Source organism: Notothenia rossii (assembly GCF_949606895.1).
Source record: "Notothenia rossii genome assembly, chromosome: 8".
NCBI lineage: Eukaryota > Metazoa > Chordata > Actinopteri > Perciformes > Nototheniidae > Notothenia > Notothenia rossii.
In genome coordinates, this window is record NC_136906.1 from 38,472,127 (window position 1) to 38,485,173 (window position 13,047).

Consider the following 13,047-nt stretch of genomic DNA (forward strand, 5'->3'; position numbering starts at 1 on the left):
TTGTCACGATCTGTCTGTGTTGTGTTTTGTCTTGTCTCGATCTGTCTTTTGGTTTCCTGTTTGTGTGTTCCCTCCTTGCCTGATTACCCGATTGTGTTCACTTTGTGCCCCTGTGTTTTCTCCTCCCTCCTTACCTGTGCCTTGTTTGTTTGATTAGTCCTGTGTGCATTTAGGTTCTGCTTTTGAGATGGTCGGAGAAGGAAGTGAAGTCGGAGACGCGTGACAGAAAGCTCAGAGAGAATCGGAAAACTCGGATACATACAGAAACGGTAGCATTGGACTGTTATTTTTGGCGGATTTGCATAAACTGTACATTGAGTGTTTCATCATGTCAACCAGCTCAGATGGTAGCCAAAGAAACGATATGGAATGGATGATGTCCAAAGCTGCGAGGAAGAAAATATATTTGAGAGAAAGAGATAGTTCAGTAAGAGCTAGAAGTTGGCCGGATTGGTCGGGTGAAGCAGACAAGTCTAATCAAAGCCAAAAATCAGTCAAAGTGTCAGCCAAGCAATGTTGAATAAAGAACTAGAACACGAGTGGAAAGTTGTAATAGAATTCAATCAGGATGGTGGGCATTACCACCCGATTAAACTTACCAAAGCAATTGAAAAAGAGATTCGAAAAATTAAATTAGCTAAATTCATGAACAACAAGCGGGTTTTGATACATGCCAATAACAAACAGCAGCAGGAAAAGATTCTGGGAATGAACTCACTGAATGGGGAGAAAATGAAGGTGCATGTCCCAGGAGCAATAGCAAAACTGAGAGGAGTAATTTCAGGAGTACCATTGGACATGTCAGTGGAAGACATTACAAGTGAATTAAAAGGAGGCAAAGTAGTGGAAGTCACAAGGCTTAAAAGCAAACGGGATGGCACACTCAAAGAAACATTATCAGTTCTCATTCAGTTTGAGAGAACATTACCTAAGGCAGTACAAATGGGATATTTTAACTTCATGGTTAGGGAGTACATTCCCAAACCTCTCAGGTGGTACGCATGTCAACGAATGGAGCACACAGCACAGCAGTGTAAAGGACAGCTAAGGTGTGCGAGATGCGGAGGAAAACATGAGTATGGAAAATGTGAAAAGGATGCAAAGGTTAAATGTTGTAACTGCGGAGGAGATCACAGTGCTGCGTTTGGAGGATGTGAAGTGCAGAGAGAGGCCAGAGAGGTGCAGAGGGTTAAGATTACAAACAAAGTTTCATACGCAGAAGCAATAAAGAAAGTAAGGGGAACAGTAACAATCAATAAGACCCCTAGTGGAATGGAGCAGAGCATTACCATACAAAATGGCAGGAACACACCAAAAAGTAATCTTCAAATCCAACCCCACAGCGCCACCAAGAGTAAAGAGGATGATGATGTTCTAGGAGTGAAAAAGGTGAATTTTGTGGTATTCATATGCCATACTGTAAATGTTGCATTACAGTTAAAAAAGAAAAGTGATAGAATCAAAGCCATTGTGGAGGCAGCTGGAAAATTCCTAGACATGAAAGATATTAAAGCGGTTAACCTGATCTCACCAGAATGTGTGACTCCACCACGACTCCTTAACACCGCATTGCGTGGTGGAGTCACTTTGTTACATTTACGTGTCGGCACCACGCAAACAACGCGAATGTAAAGTGAATGAGGCTCCTTTGTCGTGGTGCACACACACATTTCTACAACGTCCTGCAGTGAGCTTTTTATTCTATAAAACGTTTTTAAAATCTACTTTATAGCTTGTAGTAACTCACGGGAGGCTTGTTTTATTTTATTTGTATTCATAATCATTTTTATTTTTCGTCAGAATGTATTATGGTGCATTATTTACCAAATTTGCGTTCTCAAAAAACAGTGCATTGTGTGTAATACAACTGTGATTTTTATTAAATTAGTTATTTTTTAAGGAAGGCCAGAGCTTCAGCTGTGTCAAATAGATTTTCCCCTTTAGTTTACGTTATTTAAAAGACAATTATATTCCTATTTGATCAATAAAGGGGTATTGTAGGCCAATATTAGTCATTTAAAAAATATATAATGATGATAATGATGGTGAAAACCACTCCCCCCACATCGGAATGACGATGGCTACTGACTGTATTTGAAATGCTTTTTGTTTAATAGTAATAATAATCATTTTTATTATAACAACAATAAACCAGAAGAAGATTCCGTCGTTACCACGGCAACGTTACGTCGTGCTTGACGGCAACGTGACGTAGCCACGTTACGTTACCCACAATCACCTCACTTTCATTAATTTCATCTGACAACGGACTACAGTAAGTATCTAAAATCAAGGGGAGTTTATTTCTTTAAAACACGAAATAATATTGCTTTTATTTATTCCACTGTAGCACAGTCTCTATAGCGTTTCATTCCTGGATATTAGGTTGAGTTTTGTAGTGTGTTTAGCTTTTACAATAGTCTACGCGCAACCTACTGTAGCGGCCACGTCCAGCTACCAACTACTAGCGGCCTCCGGCCTTCCGGTCAAAGTTTTTAGCTGGATAGCATTTATAGTTTATACAGCTACATGACATTAGCTGTCCCCGGCACAGTTGGATAGTGGAGGTGCCTGCTAGAAAGATATGTTTAAATGCATGTATTTGCACTAGGGATGTGCATCTCCATCACTGAGGCCGATGCGATGCGCATCTCGATACGTTGCCAACGATACGATACATTAACGATACATTTGAAACACCAGGCGATGCGATACGATACGATTCACCCCTGTTGCGATACAGTTCGTTACGATTTGATTCAACATTATGCGATACGGGGCGATACGATGCGATTCTACACGATGCAAAATAATGATACTTCAATATGGTACGACAGAGGATTTTTGTTTTATTCCTCATATTAAGCAAATAATACATTAACAAAAAAGTGCTTTACATATTTGGTTCTCTCTACTAGCACTGCACATCCCATCATGCTGTTTATTTTGTACCTTTTTGACCTTAAAAAACTCCAGAGTACAATTGTATAACACCTCACAGTTAAACAATTTAAGGATGCATTGCCCATGACTAACAATGTGCAGATAACAACTACCATAGTGCAATGCCCATACAGCTGCCAGCCTGATGTGCTTTACACTCATAGGCTAACTCACCAGTGAGGAGAAAGCAGTGGTTTCTATAGGAACAATAAAGAATACAAATAACCTTTCACAAACAGCTCTTTCATAACTGCTTACAGTAAGGAAGACATTTAAATTATTATTGGCCGTCACAGGCTGCTGTAAACTAAACACCACTCTCTGACAGAACACCACACTGAGTGATTTAACTCATGTCTAACTTTCAGGTTTCTCTTTTCAGCCGCAGCCATGTCGCCTCTTTATGTGCGTCGCTAAATTCCTCGTACTACTAAAGCAGCACGGCATCGTTTACAATTTGTGAGCGATTTTTCAAGTTGACCGTCTTTCTTGAAAAATCCGAAGTGTTGTCAAACGTTTGATTTGTAGGTATTTTTTGGTACGCTGTGTTTCTCTTTGTCTTCAGCTTCCATGTGTGTTGATAACTGAGACTCTCGGCCTCCATAGTGTGAAGCAAAAATCAAAGATCGTCTCTGCAGAGTGCTGACAGGATGAGGGGATATTATATGAATGAATCGTTTTTTTACCGATGCAAAGACGCTACAATCGATGCATCGCGAGTTCAACCCAAGCTGTAGCCGATGTGCACTCTTTCAACCGGTGCACTCGCATCTTGAACGTTTATGCCGGTGCACCGATGCGAATCGGTGAATCTTAACATCCCTAATTTGCACATGTGTTGTAAAGACAGTCTTCAACACAGAGTTGTAATAGTGGCTAAAGAGCATCGGCGATGGAGTGGAACAAAAATGTGGAATTGGAGTTTTTCCAGAGGATTTGACTGGCCAGTGCGGACCACCCAATGTCCCACTCTGAATCAGAAATACTTAATTGATCTCCGCGGGAAATTGGGATTGTTACATTGTAGAATTAAAATATATAGTAGAAGATATAAGAAAAACAAGTATGTAAAAATATGTGCATAATATAACAATATGCAGTGTTTCCCCTAGGTTTACTGCTTTGGTGGGGTGCTGGCTGAGGGGAGAGACGAGCTGCGGATTATTGTTATTGATTAATGCATCAGTGTTTCTTAGGGGTCAAAAACACTAAACTCACAACTTAAAATGAAAGCATTTAATTTATTTAATAAAAGAACACATGTTCAATGTGAAAAGTGACAGTAGATATAGATTAGTTGCAATTTGGTGCTACATAAATTAAATTAATTTTTTTTTATAAAAAAGTGTTTTTAAACACCTTGAATTTCAGGGGGAGCGCGGGGCTCCGTTTTCGGGGCGCAGCGCCCCTCCAAGACAATGGTAGGGGAAACACTGATATACACAGTATACTGTAAATGCATAATGTGTGCCAGAGTTATGCACAGATGAATTATTATTACATAGAGTATTGCACAGATGTTACTGTTATTCTAAATAATCCTATTTATTTTTCCTGTTTTACAGCTTTATTACAACGCTTACTATCACCAACACACATATATCCACACACACACACACACACACACACACATATAAAACCACCGGCACTTTTAAGAGCCACTCTCTCTCTGTCTCTCACTGTCTCTCTTTCTATCACTCTCTCTCACTTTCTCTTTCAATCACTCTCTCACTATCTCTTTTAATCACTCTCTCACTCCTACAAATGGCTGGAGGGTCACAAAAAAAGACCTGCCCAAACTGTAGAGAAAATATTTACTGTGGAAATAAAATCTGCCCACTATGTGAACATCCACAGCCAAACAATGTGAGACTCAAAAAGAAAATGGACACATTCCAAAGCCAGCAGAAGCAGTGGTTGTCATCCATGACTAAAAACAGAATCAAGTCCCACGTTCTTGATGACGCCGCCCTTCTGGTATGTAGTTTACAGAATTATCTAATTCACCAAAAGTGTGAAAAGTAATTTTATTACTTTGACAGAGGATTATACATGAACTGGTATTGCTTCACATCCACAGTATTAATTGTATCATTAATGAGAATATAATTCATGATTAATGATTTTCAAACAGAATTAACTATTATGTGTAGGAAGTTTAGGAAGTGTCTCATAAGTTAAAAATCCCAAATGTATCCAACAAAACATTATGAACAAATCATTGTTTTTATTATGATGCCAGGATATTACGATAAATTCAAATGTAAACAACAGTTTTGTGTATTTATTTAATTGATCTCTCTACCTCTCAACAATTATTTTCCCAGCTGGAGAAGTTGCATGCCCTTGGCTTGAAGCCCCTGCTGCTGCTGGCGTATCCCCCTACCAAGAGGGTGCCACGGACATTTAAAATGAAGGTTTTGATGCCCATGCATGCCCAGCTTAGCCCATCAGCCAAGACATGCCTCGACAATGTGGAGGCCATTTTCCAGCTGATGGTTGCAGGCAGGGGCGCCGTAAGGGGGTGAAAGGTTAGGACGATTCTAAGGGCCCATGAATAGCAGGGGGCCCCAAAATGTTTAGAACATTAAGAAAAAAAATGTAAGTACCCTTTCATCAATAATTAACATTAATATAACGTTATATTGCGTAGTAGGCTACTCACTAAACTTACAATTCATTTAACTTATTTTCTTCCAAAAGTTAATTATCCAAAGCCTCTGTACACCCCCCTCTATTTACATGTAATGGTTTGGTCCTAAGACTCCTGCCTCCAAACGCAGCACTTTTTTAGCAGAGTGAAAGCATGTGAGGAGGGATGCGGTGGGTTTGGTCCATGAGTGGTGGAATTTAGTCTGTTAGCTAAGCGTAGTCCATTGTAAATTGTAATGTTTTTTTTTACTAATCTGACATTAAGTAGGCTACTGTTAATATCTTCACAGAAAATTCAGAGCTTTTTCATTTCACTGCTCTTTTAGCTGACATTAAATGTAGGTACATGTTTATCAGCTATTCATACTAAATCAGTTGTCCCTCCCCCTGGTGCCAGGACCAACAGATCCATCTTCAGGCTCAGCAGCCCTGTCCCCCCATAAGGCTGAACCTGAACCAGCTTTTCTCCCAACTGAAGGAGGTGAGCAGCATTGTGTTGAATGACATGCCACTTAACATATCTGAAGGGAGACTGGAATACAACACATATATATATCAAAACAAAAAGCTAACATCTAATTTAAATGATACATTTCAAACACAGTATTTTCCCACATAGCCACTGATCTATATAAGACAAAAAACTGCTTTTAGTCTATTTAGGATGTTTGAAGCGTTGAGTGATCAGTCTGTATTAGGTAAATAAAATGTTAATCACCAACATTTTGGTTATGATATTAATACTAATATTAAAGAATATATTATCATATGTGTCATGTACACTCTACAGAGCCAGGGCCCTCTTCAGTTTTGTCAGGAAGGTGTGTGGAAGTGGAGGAAGAGGTGAAGGACAGTGACAGTGCCAGTGGCAGTACCAGTGTAGATGATGAGGATGAAGGCTCCAGTGAAGACAAGAGAAGGTGTACAGAAAGGGACAGACAAAGTGAGGAAAGGACAGACAAAGTGAGGAAGCTGTAAAAAAAAGACTGAGAAAAGGTAATAGGCTCTGATTTGGCACCACCATAAGGCCTTTTCATTTCCATTTCCGTTGTATTCCACTTTAATACCTGCATATTTTGTAGTTGGTATGTATATTTAATTTTAAAATCTGCTGCTTATGTTATTTTTTGTGTTATAGCATTTTATAAATGATTTTGTTGGTGGTAATGTTCACTTTATTTTAATTTAAGAGGTCGTGTATATTTAAGTTATATTTATTTGGATTTATGCATTCATGTTGAGAATGTTCCATTCATAAATGTTATTGTTAGGCATGTACACCATAAAAGATGACTATTGATATTTATTGTCAGGAATGTTAGTGTTATATCAAATAGTGAATTCTACTGCAGCAGAATGTTGCACGTCTGCACAGTGTTATATTTTCACAGCTCAGTGTCAGTAAATATTGTGCGGTTAGTATTGGACTACAAGATAGATGCAAGCCTGTACAGGTGGAGTTATTTAAAGCATAAATGAGTGGGTTGGGTTCTGGAGGTGTGGTTAGCAATTTTGCTTGGTTGGCGTGGCCTGGGCCTGGTGATGGGGGGACCCAATTTGATATATTTTCACGGGGCCCAAAATCCCTGGCGGCACCCCTGGTTGCAGGTGAGATGCAATGTGTGGTGTTGATTTGTCCTGTTTATTTCAAAGCAACAAAGAGAGTCATTTTAAAGAGCTGGGGTCTCATTTATAACTGTTATGTATGCACAAAACAGGGCTTGAAAGAGGTGTATGCCACTTCCCATGCAAAAGTTGTAATCTATATATTTTTTTTAATTGACAGAAGATTATGGTGACAGGGGAAATTGTCTATGCAGATGGTGAGGTGGTGAATTGAAGCCAGATTGTAGAAATACATGTTATAAGCATCATTATACATATAATAAAGCCTCTCACACTTTTTTATTTCAGTTTTCAGTTTCTTAAAGATCCTACATTCAAACCATCAGTGTTATTTGTGCATATGCGTGTGAGCCATAACTAATTCCATAAGCTTCTTTCAATTGTAAAAGAAGTAAGCCAACTCAAATCTCAAATCAAATTCCACTTAGTATTTCATCAGCACTGTTTCGCCATCACATTCCCCACCATCGGAGCGCAGAGGAGATGGTCGAAACAGTATAGTACTGACACTCGTGGTCAGTTGTGGAGCGCACCACAGCTGATGACAAAAATCCAAGATAACATGAAATAGCAGAAAACAATAGCAGAACAGATGCAAATACCAGACTGTGTCTCCAATGCGTTCTGTGGTGCACAAAGAGCGCACTGAAGACACTCTGGCCCCCACACACGTCTTCTCAAGTGACCTCAACCAGCACATCTTTCCCACCTACACATTTGGATAGCAAAGTCTAGAAGTAAAGCCAGTGACAGCTCTCGCACAATCTCACATATGAGTCCTAATTATATTGCAGGCCAAAACTTAAATAAATACATTTTGTTCACTTATCAAACTTCCATTTTCCAATGATAACCCAGTGTGGAGGATACCATTGACTTTTGCAAATATTGAAGCGATCAGTTTGATTGCTGTAAACATGTAATTACTGTATGATACTCGTAATGCTGCATGGTGGACCACTGGCACTGCTAGGACCCCCTGCATGTAAGAATTAAGAGGGGACAAGTGTTCTGGGAAATCCTCAACCACAATCAGAGTCACAGTCACACAGTCAGAAATTTCTTTTGTTTCTTCTTCAAATAAATTGCGCTGAGCAGTGGCTCTGTGGACAACCCTCAGCTTCTCTGGCTCCTCTGCCCTGATGCCAAGCAGATACCTGTGGGTGACATCATACTGAATCAATCTTTTTTTTACAGTTTAGGTTCATTAGGGTTGCCTTTTTTTGCATGTTTTTCACATTGGCCTAATTTCATATTTTATAATGTATGTGTGTGTATTCCATGTTCCTGTTTTCGAACATTCAATATTCAAAGGTGTTATTGTCATATGCACCACTACAGCGTAGTTGTTGGCAATGACAATCTTAACTCCCAGGCTCCTCCAACAATGCAGCATACAAACAGTACAAGAAGAAATAAAATAGTGCAAGAAGAAACTAGTCCAACAACGTAGGTGCAAAACTAACATGCAGGAATAAGTCAAATATATACTTATAAAATAGAATAAGATAAAACAGAAAGTAAAATGAAATACTAATATGGGGAGGCATGAATGAAAAGGTTGTATAAACAGATGTGGATATGTATAAATATATTATATATGAACAGATAACTAACCAATGCAACATTATGGTATTATACATAATAAATAAATAAATATGTGGGCTTTTAAACAGATTTGTACTACAAATCCTTTGTAGGTTGGACAAGACTCAACCCAGACCAAGAGGAGAACCCTGACACACCAACACCACCCCAAGACCCACCCAACCAACTGCCTGATGAAAGCTACATCTTAAATTTGGTGCCATTTGATCCAACACACATCACCCATAACCAGCAACCAAAGGAAACAGCAGATCCACCACCAGGCTCCAAGCACCAACCCACCACCACACCAGGCTCCAAGCACCCACCCACCAATATTTGATTACACCACAGAGACACCAGGTTCACGTTAGCTACTCTGGCGTTAAGTCCACACTTACTAAAGTATTAGTAAATAATCACCAAACAACAACAGAAATGTAAAGGAACTTGGACAAAGAATTATGATTAGACATTCATCTACAGATAGTGCAAATTAACAACAGTGACAATCAAGTGGTGAAACCGTAAACTACAACAAAGGGTAATATATCAGTACCCTATTATTGGGCAGATCAAATTGTAATGTAACAAACGCATCTATCAAATGCTATTTGATCCCTTATCTTGGAATACAATGTGCCTGTTGAAGGAGTTATTATTCACTTGAAATGTTCTGCTGTAAGGCTCTAGGGATGCAATGATTTTACATTTTGATGCTATGATAATAGTCTGAGGAAACATCACCTTTGTCAGGGTTTTACAATTATTACACTAAGGATGGATGAATGTGTTCTTATAATTAGAGTTTTTATAGGATCTTTCCACAACATTTTGGCATTTTCAGCTGCTGTGCCTATTTACCTTTGTTAACACGATTAACCAGTTTTCCATATTTTTCAATGAGTACGTACCATAATGTAGTTTTTTAGAGAGTGAGAACAAAAACACTCAGTGTAGCTGAACTGTTAAAAGTGACATTGGTTAACCGCTGCATCCATACAGTGGAATACCAAATACTTCATACAACACTGCACTTGTCTTCAAACGTTTCTAATACAATATAAACATTTTAAAGTAGCCTAATGAAAATCAATTGAATGTGTATTACTGCTCACTAATTCTTCTTCACCCTCCCTTTATTTTATTTTTTTCTCAGTGTTATGTCCTGGCCTGAATCCTGGCAAGCAGCCTGATTCCCACCCCATGCAAATCCCATTGCCAAACAAAACAATAAATGTTTTGGTCTTTGTATGGAATTAATAAAGTGCAACAGTTTAACAACTGCAACAGACTTAAAACATGTTTGACTTGAAGGATCCCTGTATGCATTGTTTTATGGCCACTGGCAATTAATTTCACAGGTGAATTGCATATTGATGTAAAATGAAGCTCAGCGCAAGTTCTTTCAGGAAGACTGGGTATATATATATATATATATATATATATATATATATATATATATATATATATATATATATACATTCACTCCGCAGCTGCATATAATCAGCTCATCACAGGCGTTGTCTTTAACATATTACATTTTACCTCGTTCTCCAGTAGCCAATCACTGTGCTGCAGCCAAACTTTAAAATGGCAGTCAGCCGTTATTTCAGGTTGTCATGCTGCCGCCCGCCTCCACCCCATCCACCTCCTCTCATCACATCCACTGCCAGGAGAGCTAATCCAAAGACCTCATCACATCCCCTCTTCATCCCATCTCCTCATCAAATCCAGATCTTCAGCATCATCACCAGTGGCTAGACCCCGGGGGGGTTCCCTATATGCTCACGGCTCCATTTGCCCCTTTAGATATACCATTTCAGGATCGGGGTCTAATCGCCAAAGACTTAACATTTATCGTATGGCATGTGTCAGTAAATGTTCTTTAAACAAAATGAAGTCTCTCCTGATTGAAATACACAGAAGCAGCACACAAGGGGTCCTTGAGATGATAGTACATTATTGAAAACATTTATAACAGAATGCTTAATGCACAAAACATCAAGAAATAAGTAGCCAATGCTTCAATCCTTTGAGAATACACTGTTTGTAGGCTATTTTAATTTAATAATACATTACATTTATAAAGCGCTTCTCCTGGTCCTCAAAGCGCTTACAAGTAAAACAAAAATAACAAAAGTAGAAAGTGCTCAGCTAGGTGGAATAAGGGAAAGGGGTTAGTTGATTAGGAGTTGAAGGCAAGAGTGAAAAGGTGAGTTTTGAGAGATTGTTTGAATGATGTGAGAGTGTTGGCGGATCTGAAGTGGCTGGAGAGGGAGTAGGGGAGGCTGCTGCGAAGGCCCTGTCGCCCAAGGTCCGGAGCTTTGTCCTGATGGGCTGCAGTAGGTTAGCTTCAGTTAACATCTGAGGCGACGGGTGGGGGCAAGGTTGTTGAGGGCTTTGAAAGTGAAAAGTAATATTTTAAAGTCAATGCGGTGTTTGATGGGGAGCTCTTGATGGGAGAAATGTAGTGTTATTATTCTTTCCCCAGTTAACTAAGCTATGCTGAAGTGCCGGTAGATAACTTCCAAATACCAGTACAGGGGCTTCAAAGGTTTTTTATTCGTTTTTTTGTGGTCTTTTTGGACAGCGGAAGGCTAGATTACCCATGATCCTCAGCCACCGTTGCCGTGGAAACGGAGCCGGTCCACTCTCAGCTACCTGCATAACCCCAATTTATTTCAGATACCAAACACGCTTTTTCCGAAGATTGGTGTCACAAATATCAAAACAATATATGTGTTGATAACAAAATACATCCATCATAAACTAAACTGGAAACAGCAGTATAATTTGTCTTGTTAACACTTTAAAGTTGACAGTTTTTTTTTAACACGTACCGCCTAGTGGTTAAAGCACGTTATTGCATTTTTTTGTTGAATTATGTTATATTTGATGAAACATAAAAAAATTAAGAGTACATACATAGGGGGAAAGTAGACGGTCAATCATAGAAATATAGATGAAAATATTAAGAAGATACTGTTGTGATCTCTACAATAAAACAGTTTAGTGCAGGACTTCCAAAGATATTAATAGGAGGATGTGCAAAAACAGACAGGCTTCATTTAAACATTAAAGAATACTTTAAGTTAAGGTCTTCTTTTAAATAATAAAAAAGCTTTGGGGGTATCTATCTACAGACAAATATTAAGTCTGACAAAGTACTTAACGTCTAATATATTGCATAGTTTGTTTTGGAACTTGACAATCAACTTTCCTGCAATGTTAACTAAGTTGAAGCACTTATTTTAACTGATATTATACATATGTATTATACTCTTATAAGATGTATCTAGATAGTATAAGAAATGTGCAGAATATGACAGTTTAATGGTGGAGGTACATACATATCGATAGATGTCTTTTAATGCACTGTTGAGGAACCTGCGACCCAAGTTTTTAATCTCTGACCTTTTTCATCTCTGACCTTGTCAGGTATTGAACATCCAATAAATGAGGAACAGAGAATTATTAAATATAAAACATAGAATTTGTGTGATTATACTAAATGATTTCCAAATAAACACCACTGCATATTTCCAACTGTTACACATGCTGCTGTAACGAAAAAATTGCCCCGCTTGGGATCAATAAAGTATATCTTATCTTAAGATGATCGATGGCTACTGCCATATTTGCAAAATTTGCCTCCGAACCTTTACAAGTTCATGTTTCAAGGCTTATCAATGGACAACAGGAGGGGTCACAGACATAAGACCAGCTGTTAAATAAAGCTCTTCTGACCTTAGCTATCATGTGGGTATACTAATGCTGCCCATTATGGGCACAAGCAATTTTCACCCATTTATTAATTATATGTTTTAAATGTGATAACACCACTGTGTTTCGTATCCCCTAAACCTCTAGGGGTGTACACAGTTTAATACTGGCAACTTCTTATTATGGGAAATACGAAAACGTCTTTTAAAACTACAATTCCCCGTAGAGACGTGCCATAGAACATGGAAACCTATGTGCGAAACACACAATAGTCAGCATGTGTAGTTCTGGTGACGGGGTGGGGGAGGGGGTGGACCCGTCCGACTCCAGTTTCGGACCATGTGCCGTGGTTCCATTCCATTTCAAAGTGATGTTGGACGCTCGTCGCACTGCCACTCCAACATCCAATCACAGAGCTTGAGGACTATAACGGGGTTTGTCCATGGATGGGTTTGTCAAGCAAAGAAGAGAGAATACTTACTTCCGGGTGTAAAATTCTCTAAAGCAACTAAT

General features: G+C 38.8%; 1 long non-coding RNA gene across 2 annotated transcripts; it reads left to right on the plus strand.

Moving 5' to 3' along the window:
- The first annotated feature begins 4,333 nt into the window (after nt 1-4,333).
- On the plus strand, nt 4,334-10,224 carry LOC307015952. 2 transcript variants are annotated; one of them, XR_013801686.1, is made up of 5 exons: nt 4,334-4,920; nt 5,271-5,544; nt 5,993-6,076; nt 6,386-6,591; nt 8,922-10,224. It is a non-coding gene; the product is annotated as an uncharacterized lncRNA (long non-coding RNA). The 2 variants fall into 2 exon arrangements; XR_013801685.1 differs by having other exon boundaries at nt 5,271-6,076.
- The last annotated feature ends 2,823 nt before the right edge of the window (nt 10,225-13,047 follow it).